At 42.4% G+C, this 19656-nt stretch overlaps 1 protein-coding gene across 9 annotated transcripts in view; it reads left to right on the forward strand.

The window, feature by feature from the left end:
• Positions 1-19656, forward strand: part of LOC137521286 (CMP-N-acetylneuraminate-beta-galactosamide-alpha-2,3-sialyltransferase 4-like) — a 696719-nt gene that overhangs the window by 347274 nt on the left and 329789 nt on the right. The window contains exon 1 of one of the 9 annotated variants that reach the window (XM_068240330.1): positions 16764-16782. The exons of the other annotated variants lie outside the window; for them this stretch is intronic. The gene's annotated coding sequence lies outside the window, so the exon portion shown is untranslated. Of the gene's footprint in view, positions 1-16763; positions 16783-19656 lie in introns of those variants that run through there. 9 annotated transcript variants of the gene reach the window in all.

A 19656-nucleotide genomic window follows, 5' to 3' on the forward strand; every position in this document is an offset into this window, starting at 1 on the left:
GTAAGGGAGAGAAGATCTGCATTTGATATAGAAAAGGCCAGGGCTATTTTTTGTAATGGAGTGAAGCTATGCACTGGAACCCAGCTGTCACAGGGTCCCAGTGAATCTTATTAAACCAACAATGTGTGGAGGCATTTTAACTTTTTAGCTTAAAAGATGCAACTTAACTAAACTTGTAGCAGTAGGGTATTGTACTGTGTTAGCTATCATTAAAAGCAAGAAGTTTTAAATCAGGATGATACCATTTATTGGCTAACTAAAAATGAATAAAAATAAGCAAGCTTTCGGCCTTGCAGCCTTCGTCAGGCTTATATCCTGTTAGTTTGCAGGCTGGTGGTACAATATAAGCTGTCTGTACCACCAGCCTGCAAACTAACAGGATATAAGCCCGACAAAGGCTGCAAGGCCGAATGCTTGCTTATTTTTATTCATTTTTAGTTAGCCAATAAATGGTATCATCCTGATTTAAAACTTCTTGCTTTAACTAAACTTAGGATATAGCTCTAAACCAGCTGTTAAATACAAATCAAGACTAGTCCTTGGAAAGAGTAAATGTAAAGGGTGCAGACAAGAACATCAATCGAGGCTTAGGCAATTTAACTGTGGTTACATCTAAAGCTACGTACACACTCCTGATTTATTTAAACGACGTGCCGTTCGTTCTGATGACAGTTTCCCCGTGTGTACAGTCTGTCGCCAGGCTGATACGGCTGGTTTTGACTGATCTGCTCGGTGGATCGGTCAAAACCAGCCTTATCAGCCTGTCGACAGACTGTACACACGGGGAAACTGTCATCAGAACGACCTGTCGTTTGAAAAAATCTGGTGTTTGTATGCACCTTAACAGTCATGTGCAGGTACTCTGCAGGATAATGAGTGGATTCTTCTTCTATTACATGTTCTTCATGTGCAATCTGAACCAGGTTGAGGGCTCCTTCACATCTAGGGAGTTTTCTGCATTTTTTCAAGCGCATGCGATTTTCAAAATCGCTCTAAAAACGCTTGTGCAATGATTCCCTATGAGAGCGGTCACAGCTGATTGGTAAGTTTCCGATCCACTCAGCAAAGTGGTGCCTGTACCATTTTTGAGGCGATTTTGCCTCAATGGAAGGTATAGGAAAAATGCTAAACGCTCACAAAATCGCTTTGTGCAGCGATTGCGTTCGCGTTTTTAAGAATAAATACAATGTATTTATTATTTTCCAGGTCAAAGAGATCACTTCCTGACTTGCGTCAGGGAGTGAATAAAAAAATCGCTCTGAAAAAGCATTTAGAAAAGCGCTTTAAAAAAAAAAACACAGGGCACAGTGGAGCGCAGGTACATGCTAAAAAAATTGCGCACAAAATCGCAAAACGCTTGCGTTTGTGATTTCGATTTTAGATGTGAACAAGGCCTTAGGCCTGGAACCCACTGAAAACCGCAAACGCAAAACGCAACCGCTAGCGTTTTGTCTGAGCGGTTTGCAAGCGGATTCATGCGCGTTTTGGGTTGTGTTTTGCAACATTGTATTTTTTTCCCCAGCGGGTGCCTAGCGTTTTGCGTTTTGCGTTTTTATCCTGATTGATCCTGTGAAATATTTTTCATTTTGTTACAGTGTGCTGAACCGCAAAACGCTAGCAAAACCGCTCAGTTTAGGTTTTGCTGAGCGTTTCCGCTAGCGGTTCAATACTTTACATTGAAGCGCTAACGCTCCCAAAATGCTGCACGTCCTGCGTTTGCGTTTCTGAGAAACGCAAACGCTCCTGTGGAAGTTGCCCCATCCATTAACATTAGCCCAGCGTTTTGGCAAACTGCTAGCGTATCGCAGTGCTGCCAAAACGCTGCCAAAAGCGCTCCTGTGGGTTCCAGCCCTTACAGGTTATAAACAAAACACCTCTGCGTTCAATGTGCACAACATTCTCAGTGGATTCACTACAGCTTTGCAGGGAGTTCATACGTAAAGTACTACTGTATAATTTAAATGTATATACCAACCTCAAATGTAATAACATATTGAAAATCATGTATAATTGGTACAGGAGCTGACAATAGTTACATGTGTAAATACTCGAATGCACTTGGTTAAGCAAATTACAGCTCATTATCATTACTCTTTTTTTATGTACTAAAACACAAATTACATTGATAATATAAATAAATACAATAAATACAAATTAAAATTACATATGAATGTCAGTTTGTAAATCGCACAGCTGGTTTTCACAATCGTGACTAGGGAAGGTCAGTGAGATGCAAATAATTCTTAGTTGATGGAGGATTATGCAAATTTTGTGCGAAAATTTGCAGCTTGGAAATTGACCAATCAAAGCCTGCAAATATGGAATTTGATTATTCCATTTTCAAGCAAATTTGCATAAACCTGCATCAACGCAGAATTATTTGCATCTCACTGACTATACCTATTAGTGATACAACTACTTATTAGGCTTTATTCTTACAGCAGAGATGCTATCCTACTAATATAATAAATGGGAAAGTTTGGATGTTTGGATGTTTGTTACTCGATCACGCAAAAACGGCTGAACGGATTTGAATGAAATTTGGCACACACATAGTACATTACCTGGAATAAAGTATAGGATACTTTTTATTCCCATAACCAAAAAGAGACAAATACAAATTTCACTGGAAAATGTAAACTGCAGCCATACACTGTTACACTGGAGGTGTGTTTAGCTTCTAAGGGTAGAATGGTTAATTTGCATATATTCAGCAGTGATGCTCTGGGAGACATCTCAAGCTCACTCCAACCTGAATTATCGCAAATTCTTTCTGTTTTAGGAAAGCAAACGTTTGTTTTTCTTAACATCTTAGTAAAGGGGCTTTTAGGACCATTGTAGTCCCTTACACACTCCAATGAGTTCTGGGTCACCATGAGCTTGCTGGGTAGCATGTCCCTCTCGGTGTTACAAGCCCTACTGCATAGAGCCAAATTAATCTATGCCATGCACTGATAAGGATCAAACAATCTAAAACAGTCTGTATGCGTGTTGGATTATAATGGCTCTGTACAATTTAACAAGCTGACACATTGCATTCCAGCGGTTCTGGAGGTGTGTTTAGCTTCTAAGGGTAACAATGTTTAATTAGCATATTTTCAGCAGTGATGCACTGGGAGACATCTCAAGCTCACTCCAACCTGAATTATTGCAAATTCTTTCTGTTTTAAGAAAGCAAACTTTTGTTTTTCTTACACTGTTAATGGTAGGGTTCTCAAACTTTGCACAGTTGGTCGTTGGGTGACTAGGGTTATTATTCAGAAAAGTGGTTGGAGCCTATAAAAGCCAATCAAAATTCACCTAAGGATTTTCAAGGGGAATATTTACATTTCTGCCATTCTTGCACTGTTAATGGCACAAGCCTCAAACCTGGTATAGTTGATCATTGGGTGACTGGGGTTCAATTTCAGAAAGGGGGTGGAGCCACAAATCAAAAATTACCTATTGATTTTTCAGGGGAATATTTCATTGCTGCCATTCTTGCACTGTTAATGGCACAAGCCTCAAACCTGGTACAGTTGATCATTGCGTGACTGGGGTTTAAATTTATATAAGTGGGTGGAGCCCCAAACAGCCAATCTGATTTGTTTCATTTTAATGCAGGTTATTGATGCCAAAGACCGCAAAGCTCACAAACTTGGTCATTGAGTAATTGAGTAATTGTGTGTTAGGGTTAGGAAAGGTGGGCGCAGCCAACACCAGCCAAATACATAATCGGGCAATGCTGGGTCATCAGTAGGCGGAGACAAATACAAATTTCACTGAGAAAATGTAAACTGCAGCAATTCTTACACTATTAATGGTAGGGTTCTCAAACTTTGCACAGTTGGTCACTGGGTGACTGAGATTAATATTCAGAAAAGTGGGTGGAGCCTACAAAAGCCAATCAAAAACCACCTATTAATTTTAAGGGGAATATTTCATTGATGCCATTCTTGCACTGTTAATAGCACAAGCCTCTTGCACTGTTAATCACCTGTACCTGGTACAGTTGGCCATTGGGTGATTGGGGTTCAAATTCAAAAAAGGGGTGGAGCCACAGCCAATCAGATTTATTTTATTTCAATGCAAATTATTGATGCCAAACTTGGTCATTAAGTAATGTTGTGTTTGGGTTAGAAAAAGTGGGTGGAGCTTGCACCAGCCAAATACATACCTGGGCAATGCCGAGTCTTCAGTGGGCGGAGACAAACACAAATTTCACTGGGAAAATGTAAACTGCAGCCATTCTTACACTATTAATTGTGGGGTTCTAAAACTTTGCACAGTTGGTCACTGGGTGACTGGGATTAATATTCAGAAAAGTGGGTGGAGCCTACAAAAACCAATCACAATTCACCTATTAATTTTCAAGGGGAAATATTTAATTGCTGCCATTTTTGCACTGTTAATGGCACAAGCCTCAAACCTGGTACAGTTGATCATTGGGTGACTGGGGTTAAATATTTAGAAAAGGGGTGGGGCTACAAACAGCGAATCAGATGTGTTTCATTTCAATGAAAATTATTCATGCCAAAGACCACAAATCTCACAAACTTGGTCATTGACTATTGACAATTGTGTGTTAGGGTTAGAAAAAGTGGCCACAGCCAACAGCAGCCAAATACATATCCGGGAAACATCAGGACATCAGTGGGTGGAGAAAAATAAAAATGTAACTGCCAGAATGTAAACTGCAGCCATTCTTACACTGTCTGTCAATGGCAGGGTTCTTAAACTTTGCACAGTGGGTGACTGGGATTAATATTCAGAAAAGTAGGTGGAGCCTACAAAAGCTAATCAAAATTCACCTATTGATTTTCAAAGTAGTGGAGCCACAGCCAATTATTGATGCCAAAGACCGCAAAGCTCACAAACTAGGTAATTGTGTGTTAGGATTAGAAAAACTGGACAGAGCTAACACTAGCCAATTGCATACCCGGGCAACGCCGGGCGACCAGCTAGTTTATCATATATAGAAGATTCCTGTGTACACAAACAGATATCCTACTAATATAAATGGGAAAGATCAGATGTTTGGCTGTTTGTTACTCGATCACGCAAAAATGGCTGAACGGATTTGAATGAAATTTGGCACACACATAGTACATTACCTGGAATAACGTATAGGATACTTTTTATTCCCATAACCAAAAAGTGGGTGGAGACAAATACAAATTTCACTAGGAAAATGTAACCTGCAGCCATTCTTACACTGTTAATGGCAGGGTTCTCAAACGTTGCACAGTTGGTCACTGGGTGACTGGGATTGCTATTCAGAAAAGTGGGAGGAGACTACAAAAGCCAATCAAAATTCACCTATTGATTTTCAAGGGAAATATTTAATTGCTGCCATTCTTGCACTGTTAATGGCACAAGCCTCAAACCTGGTACAGTTGGTCTTTGGGTGACTGGGGTTCAAATTCAGAAAAGGGGGTGGAGCCACAAACAGCCAATCAGATTTGTTTAATTTCAATGCAAATTATTGATGCCAAAGACCACAAATCTCACAAACTTGGTTATGAGTAATTGTGTGTTACGGTTAGAAAAAGTGGCCGCAGCCAACACCAGCCAAATACATACCCGGGCAATGTCCGGACATCAGTGGGCCGAGAAAAATACAAATTTCACTGGGAAAATGTAAACTGCAGCCATTTTTACACTGTTAATGGTCGCGTTCTCAAACTCTGCACAGTTGGTCACTGGGTGACTGGGATTAATATTCAGAAAAGTGGATGGAGCGTACATAAGCCAATCAAAATTCACCTATTGATTTTCAAGGGGAAATATTTAATTGCTGCCATTCTTGCACTATTAATGGCACAAGCCTCAAACCTGGTACAGTTGATCATTGGGTGACTGGGGTTAAATATTTAGAAAAGGGGTGGGACTACAAACAGCGAATCAGATGTTTCATTTCAATGAAAATTATTCATGCCAAAGACCACAAATCTCACAAACTTGGTCATTGACTATTGACAATTGTGTGTTAGGGGTAGAAAAAGTGGCCACAGCCAACAGCAGCCAAATACATATCCGGGAAACATCAGGACATCAGTGGGTGGAGAAAAATAAAAATGTAACTGCCAGAATGTAAACTGCAGCCATTCTTACACTGTCTGTCAATGGCAGGGTTCTTAAACTTTGCACAGTGGGTGACTGGGATTAATATTCAGAAAAGTAGGTGGAGCCTACAAAAGCTAATCAAAATTCACCTATTGATTTTCAAAGTAGTGGAGCCACAGCCAATTATTGATGCCAAAGACCGCAAAGCTCACAAACTAGGTAATTGTGTGTTAGGATTAGAAAAACTGGACAGAGCTAACACTAGCCAATTGCATACCCGAGCAACGCCGGGCGACCAGCTAGTTTATCATATATAGAAGATTCCTGTGTACACAAACAGATATCCTACTAATATAAATGGGAAAGATCGGATGTTTGGCTGTTTGTTACTCGATCACGCAAAAATGGCTGAACGGATTTGAATGAAATTTAGCACACACATAGTACATTACCTGGAATAACGTATAGGATACTTTTTATTCCCATAACCAAAAAGTGGGTGGAGACAAATACAAATTTCACTAGGAAAATGTACCTGCAGCCATTCTTACACTGTTAATGGCAGGGTTCTCAAACGTTGCACAGTTGGTCACTGGGTGACTGGGATTGCTATTCAGAAAAGTGGGAGGAGACTACAAAAGCCAATCAAAATTCACCTATTGATTTTCAAGGGAAATATTTAATTGCTGCCATTCTTGCACTGTTAATGGCACAAGCCTCAAACCTGGTACAGTTGGTCTTTGGGTGACTGGGGTTCAAATTCAGAAAAGGGGGTGGAGCCACAAACAGCCAATCAGATTTGTTTAATTTCAATGCAAATTATTGATGCCAAAGACCACAAATATCACAAACTTGGTTATGAGTAATTGTGTGTTACGGTTAGAAAAAGTGGCCGCAGCCAACACCAGCCAAATACATACCCGGGCAATGTCCGGACATCAGTGGGCCGAGAAAAATACAAATTTCACTGGGAAAATGTAAACTGCAGCCATTTTTACACTGTTAATGGTCGCGTTCTCAAACTCTGCACAGTTGGTCACTGGGTGACTGGGATTAATATTCAGAAAAGTGGATGGAGCGTACATAAGCCAATCAAAATTCACCTATTGATTTTCAAGGGGAAATATTGAATTGCTGCCATTCTTGCACTATTAATGGCACAAGCCTCAAACCTGGTACAGTTGGCCTTTTGGTAACTGGGGTTCAAATTCAGAAAAGGGGGTGGCGCCACAGTCAATTAGATTTATTTCATTTCAATGCAAATTATTGATGCCAAAGACCGCAAAGCTCACAAACTAGGTCATTGAGTAATTGTGTGTTAGGATTAGAAAAAGAGGGCAGAGCCAACACTAGCCAAATGCAAACCAGCTAGCGTATATACAGGTCCTTCTCAAAAAATTAGCATATTGTGATAAAGTTTATTATTTTCTGTAATGTACTGATAAACATTAGACTTTCATATATTTTAGATTCATTACACACAACTGAAGTAGTTCAAGCCTTTTATTGTTTTAATATTGATGATTTTGGCATATAGCTCATGAAAACCCCAAATTCCTATCTCAAAAAATAGCATATTTCATCCGACCAATAAAAGAAAAGTGTTTTTAAAACAAAAAAAGTCAACCTTTAAATAATTATGTTCAGTTATGCACTCAATACTTGGTATTTTGCAGAAATGACTGCTTCAATGCGGCGTGGCATGGAGGCAATCAGCCTGTGGCACTGCTCAGGTGTTATGGAGGCCCAGGATGCTTCGATAGCGGCCTTAAGCTCATCCAGAGTGTTGGGTCTTGCGTCTCTCAACATTCTCTTCACAATATCCCACAGATTATCTATGGGGTTCAGGTCAGGAGAGTTGGCAGGCCAATTGAGCACAGTAATACCATGGTCAGTAAACCAATTTACCAGTGGTTTTGGCACTGTGAGCAGGTGCCAGGTCGTACTGAAAAATGAAATCTTCATCTCCATAAAGCTTTTCAGCAGATGGAAGTGTGAAGTGATTCAAAATCTCCTGATAGCTAGCTGCATTGACCCTGCCCTTTATAAAACACAGTGGACCAACACCATCAGCTGACATGGCACCCCAGACCATCACTGACTGTGGGTACTTGACACTGGACTTCAGGCATTTTGGCATTTCCCTCTCCCCAGTCTTCCTCCAGACTCTGGCACCTTGATTTCCGAATGACATGCAAAAGTTGCTTTCATCCAAAAAAAAGTACTTTGGACCACTGAGCAACAGTCCAGTGCTGCTTCTCTGTAGCCCAGGTCAGGCGCTTCTGCCGCTGTTTCTGGTTCAAAAGTTGCTTGACCTGGGGAATGCGGCACCTGTAGCCCATTTCCTGCACACGCCTGTACACGGTGGCTCTGGATGTTTCTACTCCAGACTCAGTCCATTGCTTCCGCAGTTCCCCCAAGGTCTGGAATCGGTCCTTCTCCACAATCTTCCTCAGGGTCCGGTCACCTCTTCTCGTTGTGCAGCATTTTCTGCCACACTTTTTCCTTCCCACAGACTTCCCACTGAGGTGCCCTGATACAGCACTCTGGGAACAGCTTATTCGTTCAGAAATTTCTTTCTGTGTCTTACCCTCTTGCTTGAGAGTGTCAAAGATGGTCTTCTGGACAGCAGTCAGGTCGGCAGTCTTACCCATGATTGCGGTTTTGAGTAATGAACCAGGCTGGGAGTTTTTAAAAGCCTCAGGAATCTTTTGCAGGTGTTTAGAGTTAATTAGTTGATTCAGATGATTAGGTTAATAGCTTGTTTAGAGAACCTTTTCATGATATGCTAATTTTTTGAGATACTGTATACTTACTGTATATATAAATATGACTTTAAACTGCTTTATTGCAGCAGCACAAGTACATTAACTGGTTTTTGATGTATTATTTCATTTTTGTGGACTTAGCACTGCTATTACTGTATGTACAATATATTTATGATGACTATTATCTGAGAAATAGAACATTTTATATATTATTTTTCTTTTAATTACAGTTTAAATTTATTTGAGTCAGAGTCCGTGCTTTTTTGTATAACTCCGGCTCCAGCTACCCAAATATTGCTTGGACTTCACTATTCGGACTCCATAGCCCCTATTACAACCTGCATATATGACAACCAAAAACAAAATTTGTTGTGGCCAGTGTCCACCTTCATTGACTAACATTGTGCCCATCAACATTTGCAATTCTAGCAAAGCAGAAAACAAATATTTTAAAACCTAAGGAAAAGAGTAATGATAGAGCGGGCACACACTTAGGTGTGATGGTAAGTATTTTCAGATGTTTTAAATGCATTTAATTTGACAACCCATGTTAACAATAGACTTGCTTGCATTTAAAGAGAGTCTGAAGCGAGAATAGATCTCGCTTCAGACCTCATATATAGCAGGGGCACGTGTGCCCCTGCTAAAACGCCGCTATCCCGCGGCTTAACGGGGGTCCCTGTCCCCCCAAACCCCCTCCGTAATGCGGGGGAGCGCTTCCTGGTTGGGGCAGGGCTAACCGCCGCAGCCCTGCCCCACGCGCGTCTGTCAGCGCGTATCTCCGCCTCTCCCCCGCCCCTCTCAGTCTTCCTTCACTGAGAGGGGCGGGGGAGAGGCGGCGATGCGCGTCTGATAGACGCGACTGGAGGCAGGGCTGCAGCCGTTAGCCCTGCCTCCAGGAAGAATATTACCAGCGACCATTTTCCGACCAACTTTTGCGGGGGGTGGGTTGGGGGTGAAGGGACCCCCGTTTAGCCGCGGGATAGCGGCGTTTTAGCAGGGGCACACGTGCCCCTGCTATATATGAGAGCTGAAGCGAGATTTAGTCTCGCTTCAGTGTCTCTTTAAATGCAGTAATAGTAACATTGATGCGCCAATATAATAGCAGCAGCAGCTAATTGAGAGAAGGGTTACCTTCTTAACTACCTGCGGACTGCCGCAGTATAAATCTACGGCGGGCAGGGGGCGCTGCGGTTCTGACCTGACGTAAACTCTACGTCCCATTGACCGCGCGCCCCCGCCTGTCCCCGCCGCTGTCGCTGCTCGATCTCTGCCGCAATGTACTTCCCCGCCGCCTCTATGACAGTAGAGCACTGTGAGCCGGGCAGGAGCCGTTTTCATTGGCTCCTGGCCCTGTCATTCATGTAAGCCGTTCCCATTGGCTTACATGGAGTGACAGGGTCAGGAGCCAATGAAAGCGGCTCCTGACCGGCGCACAGCGCTCTGCCGTCATACCGACGGCAGAGAGAGCAGCCTGCGGCGGGGATAGAGTGGCGTGACCGACGGGAGTGGCGGATTTTAGCGGCGATTCGTCGGGAAGTCGCGGTTTACTGGACCAGCACCCTCTGGTTCTTAAGGGGGCAGAGGGTGCTAGTCCTGAAGTGGTTAAACAACAGTAGAGCAACAACAAAAAGACAGTGAAAAGCTCGGCACTGCTAACCTTGACTTATTGCTGATGCACTTGCATTCAGTTCTCGTAAAAAAATTCAGTTTACATTCAAATAAGTGACATTCAAAAAGATACTTATCGTGCATATGATGGAGGGGGTGTGGGATGGGCAGTGGGTGCCGATTGGTGCACATCTAAGTCTTGGAAGAAGCTATTGCAGCAAAATGGTCATCAAGTCGTGTACCAGTCGGCACCCATTGCCCATCCCACACCCCCTCCATCATATGCACGATAGGTATCTTCTTGAATGTCACTTATTTGAATATGAACTGAATTTTTTTGACAAGAATTGAATGCAAGTGCATCAGCAATAAATCGATGTTAGCAGTGCTGAGCTTTTCACTGTCTTTTTGTTGTTGCTATACATTGCTTCAGCTCAGAGCACGCTGACAGACTGCACATCGCAATCGGAGTCGTCCTCTCCACGTGTGCCTGCCCACTACTCTTATTGCTAAACAACAGTAGGTAGTAAATCAAGTAAAAAAAAAAACACACAAAAAGCGCTTAGGCTACTGTCACAGTGGGACGTTGCGTTTTGATGCGACGTTAAAGTCGCAACGCAAACTAACTAAGCAACGTCCCAAAAACTCACAACGCAACTTAATGCCCCGTTATTGTTGCATACAGTAGTGCATACAGGCAATGAAAAGTATGCTTCCAAGTCATTACTGAGCATGTGAAAACAGTCCAACGCAGTTAATAATGTATATAACGCACAGCATGCAGCACTTTTTAATATTGCTACACGTTACACACAAACGCAACGTGTGCACTGTGAATGTTGCACAGCCTTAGTATTGCTATGCGATATTCCACGTTAAAACATTTTCTAACGTGCGACTTTAACATCGCACTGTGAAAGAGGCCTTAAAGGAAACATAAGGCAAATTAATAAAAAAACTGATTTACTTACCTGGGGCTTCCTCCAGCCCCTGGAAGCCTTTGTGTCCCTCACCGCAGCTCCGCTCTCAGAATGGTCGCTTGGGGTCCCCTCTGCAGCAGCTGTTGCCCTGGCGCCAGGAGCAATCTGCGCAGACTCAGTACTTCTATGCCTGCACAGAATGCTGCCATCGACAGGAGCATGACCGCGAGCGGCCCGGCTGCGCGCAGGTGCAGCAACCGCCGACCTCGCCGCATCGGCAGCTGCATTCGGAGGGGACCCGGGGTGACTCGCTGAGAGCGGAGCTGCGGCGAGAGACACACAAGCTTCCAGGGGCTGGAGGAAGCCAAAGGTATGTCAACTCACTCTCCATCTATGGGGCTGTTCACAGTACTGCGTTGTAAATGATCACGTTATTCTAAATCACTACATGCAGGCTTTGTATTTAAAGAGACTCTGAAGTCTCCCTAAAATGAGGTTTTTATTTTAAAAACCTCCTTAACATTATTGTCTCTCTTAAAACGCCACAGAACCGCTGTTGAAAACCTCCTCGATCACCCCAAACTCAAGGGGGTACATGGCAGGCAAAATCCACAACTTTCTTGGTCGTGGATTTTGCTGCCGCCTCTATGCACGTCAATCAGCGTGTATCTCTGCCTCTCCCCCGCCCCTCTCAGTGAAGGAAGACTGAGAGGGGCGGGGGAGAGGCGGAGATCCGGGCTGATTGACAGGCATAGAGGCAGAGCTGCGCTGCCTCTATGCGGAAGGAGCCCGCAATTGTACCCCGTGAGTTTGGGATGATCGAGGGGGTTTTCAGCCGCGGTTCTGCTGCGTTTTAAAGAGAACCCGAGGTGGGTTTGAAGAATATTATCTGCATACAGAGGCTGGATCTGCCTATACAGCCCAGCCTCTGTTGCTATCCCAAACCCCACTAAGGTCCCCCTGCACTCTGCAATCCCTCATAAATCACAGCCACGCTGCTGACAAACAGCTTGTCAGAGCTGGCTGTGTTTATCTCTATAGTGTCAGTCTGCTGCTCTCCCCGCCTCCTGCAGAACTCCAGTCCCCGCCTGCATCCCTTCCCTCCCTGCTGATTGGAGGGAAGGGACGGGAGCAGGGACCGGAGTTATGCAGGAGGCGGGGGAGCAGCTGAGACTGACACTACAGATGTAAACACAGCCTCACAGCACAGCTGTGATTTATGAGGGAGTGCAGAGTGCAGGGGGACCTTAGTGGGGTTTGGGATAGCAACAGAGGCTGGGCTGTATAGGCAGATCCAGCCTCTGTATGCAGATAACAATCTTTAAACACACCTCGGGTTCTCTTTAAGAGGGACAATAATGGTAATTTTTAAAATAAAAACCTCATTCTAGGGAGACTTCAGAGTCTCTTTAAGTCTATGTCCAGTCTCCATTGCAGTTAACACTCATAACAACACATTATAATGTGTGTGTTATGCAACTGACCACTGCGAACCTAGCCTTATCAATAACATGCCTTTTTTACGCCACCAGCAAGCAAGAAAATACTTAGAATACTTGTGGTAGTTCTTTTTCACCTAGTTTTTGGTACTTTTTCAATTACATAGTTCAGAAAGTAATTTTAAACAGAACATGACAAATTATCTCCTAGGAGAAACGTAGGAGAAAAAGTAAATTGCATCAGTTCCAATGTATCTTATGTCGGAACTTATAGTGCAACCTTGTTAATATGAAATATTACATACACTTTAACTGCATTGCAACGCTAGCTGCTCTTTTATTTAATAATACAAAAGAAACAGTTTAAAATGTAACCTCCTGTGGATTACTAATACTTTTTAATTAGTGTTATTTCTGGTAACTTCAGTATAATCAATCATCCAATTACACTACATATACACACAATCACTCCTTCACTGCAGTGAGTAAAAATGTCGATCATACAAAATGCACTTGTCTAGAAAAGCTCCAGGTACACTGATCCAAAAATGTCAAAATTAAAAAAAAAAGATAAAAATGTCCTTAAATTAGCAAAGTTAAAAAATAAGTGCAAAGTCATGCAAAAATTGAATGTGCAGAATCATGCAAAAAATGTATGCACTGGCTTTGTCATTAAACCAGTCTATTAACTTCTACCAAAAATACGCCACCTGGAAGATTGATAATAATGGGCATTTATATTATGCCGGCCAGTGTTTAAAAACAGTGGTCAAGTAAACTAACTCATATAGCAAATACACAAGGCACTTTATCAATATTTGAACATAATACCAATGGGAAGATAACTATTGGCTTTGCATGGTAGACGTCCGCTCTCTGTGCACTGTAATTCTGCTCAGGGAGGGAACAGAAACCACAACACTTTTTACAGGGATCTATGGAACTTTGTGCTGTTAAAATTCTTTAACCTTATACATTTTATGCAACATAGGTGTGTGTATGTATATATATATATATATCTTACTTTATTTCTGTTGAAAAATTATCCTTCTCTGTGTTCCCCCGACCGTGGCGGAAGTAGGCATAGCAATGTGACACAAAGACTCCTGGGGTGTGGCATAATGGTTGGCTCTCCATGGCAACAGGGCGCCTCTCACCACTGCCACTGCTGCATTCCAATACATGCCACTCTACAGTGACAGGGGACGGAAGTGCGTGGTCACGAGAAAGAGAGGCTTCTTATTGCCATGGAAAGTTGATGTGCAGAGGATTATGGGAGGAAGCAGGGTGAGCACCTGACGTCGCTGCTTTGCTTCTTAGTTAAACATGGTAGTGCCTTTGATGCAGGTTGAATAGGATAAGTGAATGCAGCAGCACAGCAAGCGCGACAGTACACTGCTGTGTTGTATACTGTACTGTCATTCATAGAAACTTGGCAAGACTTTTTTTTTCATTTATTTTTTGGAATACACTTCTTTAGTGCACAGATCACATTGATGACAACAATTACAACAGTTATGCACCAGTGATATCAAAGGTACAACACTGAGAAGTGTATACAAGGAATGCCTATCAAAAATGCATACACATCCAATTAAAAACATATAAAGAACGACTAAAGTCCAACACAGATCTTCAAGGCGTGCACTCGATATCTACTTCAGGTTAAATCCAGTGTCAGTATTGTACATATGTATAGATAGCGCTCAGGCTCCTTTAAAATCTCACCCCTGATCACTGTTAGATTAGTCATGAAGCGTTTTAAACTCCTCTCGATCACTTCAGGTGCTGGGTTGTCTTCTCATTCGGGTTATCAATAAAGCAGGTAAAACCTTCAATCAAGTACCTCATAGAAAGAATGCTTACATAGCGTGATTCCGTAAAAACAACACAAGCTTTATTGTAAAAATGCATTCTCGTGCTGCAGAGGATTTGATAGGCTTAGAGTTTACAGGCCTTGTTCTCACTGCTCCGTCTCCGCAGGCCGTCATTCTGTTTCCTGGATTGCCCGCTAGGCTCCACCCGACATGTTTTGTCACATCACGTGACTCATCAGGGGTGTCTGACAGTGGTGGTCAACAGTGATCACTATAATTGGGTGAGTTCTCTTCCTCACGAAGTGATCGTTGGTGGAATTTTAAAGGAGGCTCAGCGCTATCTATACAGTACATATGTACAAAAATATGTTAATTTCATGCTGGAAAAACAACTGCCTGCATGCAAGCTAGTCTTGGACACAATGTGCATTTTTACATAGCAGCTGGAAAATGTGTAGATCTTTTTAATAGTAAAAAATGTGTATGGTTTGCAGAAAACGTAATACAGCAAAACAGTCACATTTTCGCACACCTCAAGTGTGGACCTTGCCTAGAGCTTGGTACACACCTTCAATTTTGATTGGCCAGTCACTGACCAACTTTACCACTGCTCATAGTATTCAAAATCTGTTTACCCTCATACTACATGGAGGTGGTAAAATTGGCCAATCATTGGCAAAACAAAGCATACTTTTCAATAACTGTATGCTTTATTGTATGTGTCGCTACTTTTCCCCTCCGTTGTAATCCTGTTTTTACAGGGAACACAATGCCCCAGTGTTAACCTAGGCTTTGTCTAAAGGTAGGTACATAGCCACAAGTAATAATGCCCACAGGGATGAACACTTGATCCTTCAGGTAACAGGGGCTGAGTGTTGTACAGCCACTCTACTATTCTGTAGGCTAGTGATGCAATCTGTTGCTATGGATGGGGAGGAGGGATTACAGTGTTGCGCAAAATGGAGTTGCTACCTATAGAAAGGGTAGAAAAAGACAACAATGCTCTTGATTAAAGCGGACCCAAACCAAACATTTTTTTTTATTCAAAATATTTAGTTGCACTAGTCTGACACATACAAAGATAAATAAACACTCATTCAAGCCTATGAGCATTTCAGTGCATGCTTATCACCCTTCTCTTTTTATAACTAGGGTTATGCAGGTGGCATCCATTAGCAATTCCTCCATTTCCAGACACCACCTACTCCACCAGTCTGCTGAATTCTGTCCCGGCAATATGAAAGGAAGGGAGGGGTTCCTCCAATAAATGTTAAATATTTTATATTTGTCATCATGCAGCTGAAAAAAGGCTGCTATTTATTATTATAATTTAGAAAATAGATTTTATTTCTGAAATCTTGTATTTTTAATTTGGGTCCACTTTAAGACGATTCAGCACTCAGAATCTCTCAGCAATGCATCGAGGCTGTAGACATACTAGAGCATGATCACATATGCCCCCCAACAATAGCCACCTCTTATATAATGGCTCGCCGAATTAAAAAAACCTCATCTGTTCACAATTGTACTTCCCATTGTAAACTGACAGCATTTTTATAGATTTTAATGCATTGGCAGGTCTCTTAATTTCCCAAGCACAATTCTGTGCTATAAAGGAAATGTACAAAGGGGCTAACATAGGGCATAAAGGCATTATTTGCATGGCTGAGCACTATCCCAATATCCTTTGTACTTTCCTAAAGCTTACGTGAGCAATGTGACCCTTGGTGAATATGATATCAGAAGGGCCCTCCTTTGGCTGTGGATAGAGAGAACGGAGTCATAGGGAATTAAGCAGTGCCACCCCAAACTTTACCATAGAAATCACACAGTCCACCATCCACACACTCGCCTTACCCACACTCCAAGAAGTGTTTGGACCTGTGACCAAGAGTCTGTGACACCACATGGCTGGTGGATATGTGATTTGTCTAGCTGTGACAACATGTTCCCTTCCTGTGCCTGATGTTCTTCTTTTCATTCATCCTCCGCTCTTCTCCCATCCTGTGACCAGCCTATGCCCATCGGGCACCGATTTTCTAGTGAGGATCTAAGCTGGAAGTGATGAAATGTAATTACACTACTTTGTTTTGCTTGTATGTGCAGGCTTTGTGGCTTCTCCTGGCTGCTACTCAATATCTTTGTGGTTCTCCATAACCTCACTAAGCACCTTGCTTTAAAGGTATGTATAAGGTTGATTTCCTCTGTGCTCTTGACTTCAGTTTGACTTACTGACAGAATCCTTGTTGTCTAATGATGCATAGGCACACTTGGAAATGTGTTTGCATAATAAATACTTCCAACTGCATGCAAGAGCAGATGTTTCTGGCATGAATGAGGCCTTAGGCAACTCATTTCCTGTAAACGATATCTACAGGAACTCTTTGCCAGTTTGTTCTTAATTGTAAACATCATCATGTAGCAATAAGTTATTACTACAGTCTTAGTTGATTCTGCTGTATGCAAAACATGTTGCAGTCATCATAGCTGCTGATAATACATGTCTGAGAAGCTGTCATAGAAAGAAAGTTTGTTTCAGCATGCGCTTTGCCTTTTTTTGCAGTAGTCAGAAATCAGACTGAAGTGAAAAGTAATGTGTATTTGTTACAAGAGCCGATGCTAAGGGGTCTAAAATGACACTTCTTTTTGTTAGCTCTAATCCAAGTTGAAATGTTTTTCTAGGGCTGAGTATGCATTTAGTAGCAGAGCTTGTTTTAATCTGAGTACAGTATAATCTTCTCCACAACTGATATCACGTGAATCACTTTTAAAGTACCTTGTCAGGAATAACTTCACCGTCAACTTTCAGCAGCCAAGACATCCAGCACTTTAGGCCTCAATCTCCTAAAACAGCTATGTTCACTCATGTTGAGCCTGATGTTAGCCCTTTCAGCTGGGCTGCTTCTGGCCATGGCTTGAAGTTTTTAATAATTTAGTTTCGGTTTGCTCATTTGACACAAAAATGTGCAGTTGGGCACTGTACTTATTGTATCTGGAGGTACTGTTAACATTGGGTCACAATGTGCACAGTGATACGTTGCAGTGCATATCCTGTGAAAACAGGAACGCAACAGAGGATTCAAGTTGCATTGCGTGTTATATGTGCTGTGCGGTGCATACAGTACATAAGAAGTTTGCTTCAATGCCACTGTTAACATGCACATTATGCGATACCACTCTGCATGCTCCGCGCTAAGCCGACGGATTCCACTGCACTGCAGTGCTACTGTACTGATGTGAACTCACATTTACAATATAATTGCATTGGGTTAGCAATGCGATTTTATTATCACCGAACGTAGCCCAAGGCTTTGTTCACATCTAAAATCGAAATCACTGATGGCCGCGTTTTGCGATTTTGTGCACAATTTTTACCCCCTCCCAGCAATAACCTGCGCGCTACAATTTTTTCTGTCTCTTCAGTGTGCGTACAATGCGCTGTAATTTATGCATGCATGCACAGGAATACCTTATGGTCAGGAAGGCATCCATCCATGTTGGCTGAAAGAGGAAGGCTCAAGCCAGCTCTTGGAACACCTGGTCTTGTCACTGGAATGGTGGCTAGCTATGTATCTTATACTATCTCCATCTAAAAATTGGAGACCACAGGGCAGAACCACCGTTTCTAAGTGTCATGGTTCCCTTGATTATGCATCCTTAAAAATAGTTTTCTGAATAGAAGCAATGATCCATGTGGCACTTTAATAGAGTACGGTAATTTTGTTTAGGACTGTAAACATTCTACATTCAGTGTCACAACACTCATACTCATGGTTTAAACGTAGGATAAAATTTAGACTCTTTTCATCTTTCTGCTGACTAAAGAATGTAAAAAATTAAAGCATTTCGAAGCCTTGAAACTTCTGCAGCAGGTACAGGTAGTCCCCGATTTACGAATGCCCGACTTACAAACGACCCACCGATACGAACGGCATGAATTCTGTTTCCATGGGAACAAGTAAAAAAAAAATATTTCAAATTGGACAAAAAAATTCTAAGAAAAATGGCTTTGAAACTTGTATAAGCATGTACAGAGGGCAGAGGTGACACACAGGGGGGCACTGGAGCCACAGGGGGGCACAGAGGAGGTACAGGGGGCAGTGATGGCACAATGTTCCGACTTAAGAACAGATTCAGGTTAAGAATGAACTTACAGTCCCATCTCGTTTGTTAACCGGGGACTACCTGTAGTTTAAATATCACTCAAACCCTCCCACTTCTCTGGGCTGGTACACACCAACAGCACTTCTGAACGCTTTTAAAATCGCTAGAGCTTCGTAAAGCGCTTGGCTAATGTGTTTGTATGGGATTGATAACACCAGAGCGATGTGATTTTGCCCTCTTAAATAGAAGTTATGTGCATATAAACAGCTTCACATGAGCAAGCTCATACTCCCATAATGCATCACCGCATGTCAGTGGATGAATACACAAATTGTTCCTCATAGACCATTTTTCTTCTGACAGTTTATGTACTGCCTTGCTTGCAGTCTTATTTTGAAATGTTTTGTTCTAGTGAAAGGTGCTCTAATCCTATATAATAAAACCCCTGTGTCCCTGCGTGTGCTGTCCCCATGTAGCTGGGTCCGTGCTTTTTGCTACTGCGCATGTGCGCAGCACGGACCCAGCCTCACAGAGACAGGAGGACAGGGACGGGGCCAGGGAGCTGAGCGGGCGGCATGTGAGTGGGCGGCTGTGTGTGCGGCGTGTGAGCGGAAGGCCAGATGTGCGGCTGCTGAGTGTGCGGCGGGTGTGCGCGCAGTGGTCGAGCGCGGCAGGAACAAAGACCTAAAGCCTGTTTTTAAACAGGCTTAGGTCTACTAGTTAATAAGATAAGAAATTACTCTGAAATACAGCTGATCAATTTATACAGTATGTTCGATGAGATCAGAGAAGCAAAGTCACTTGCGGTAGTTTTTGAAATTGTGAGAGGAGAGAGCTGGTTTAATTTGTAGTAGTAAATATAAGACATTCATTATCACTGGAAATAATGGAAGTAAACACTTATGCTGGGAATACCAAATGAGATTTTTTTAGTCGATTTACTGTCCAATGT

The sequence above is a fragment of the Hyperolius riggenbachi genome, chromosome 6, assembly GCF_040937935.1.
Source record: "Hyperolius riggenbachi isolate aHypRig1 chromosome 6, aHypRig1.pri, whole genome shotgun sequence".
NCBI lineage: Eukaryota > Metazoa > Chordata > Amphibia > Anura > Hyperoliidae > Hyperolius > Hyperolius riggenbachi.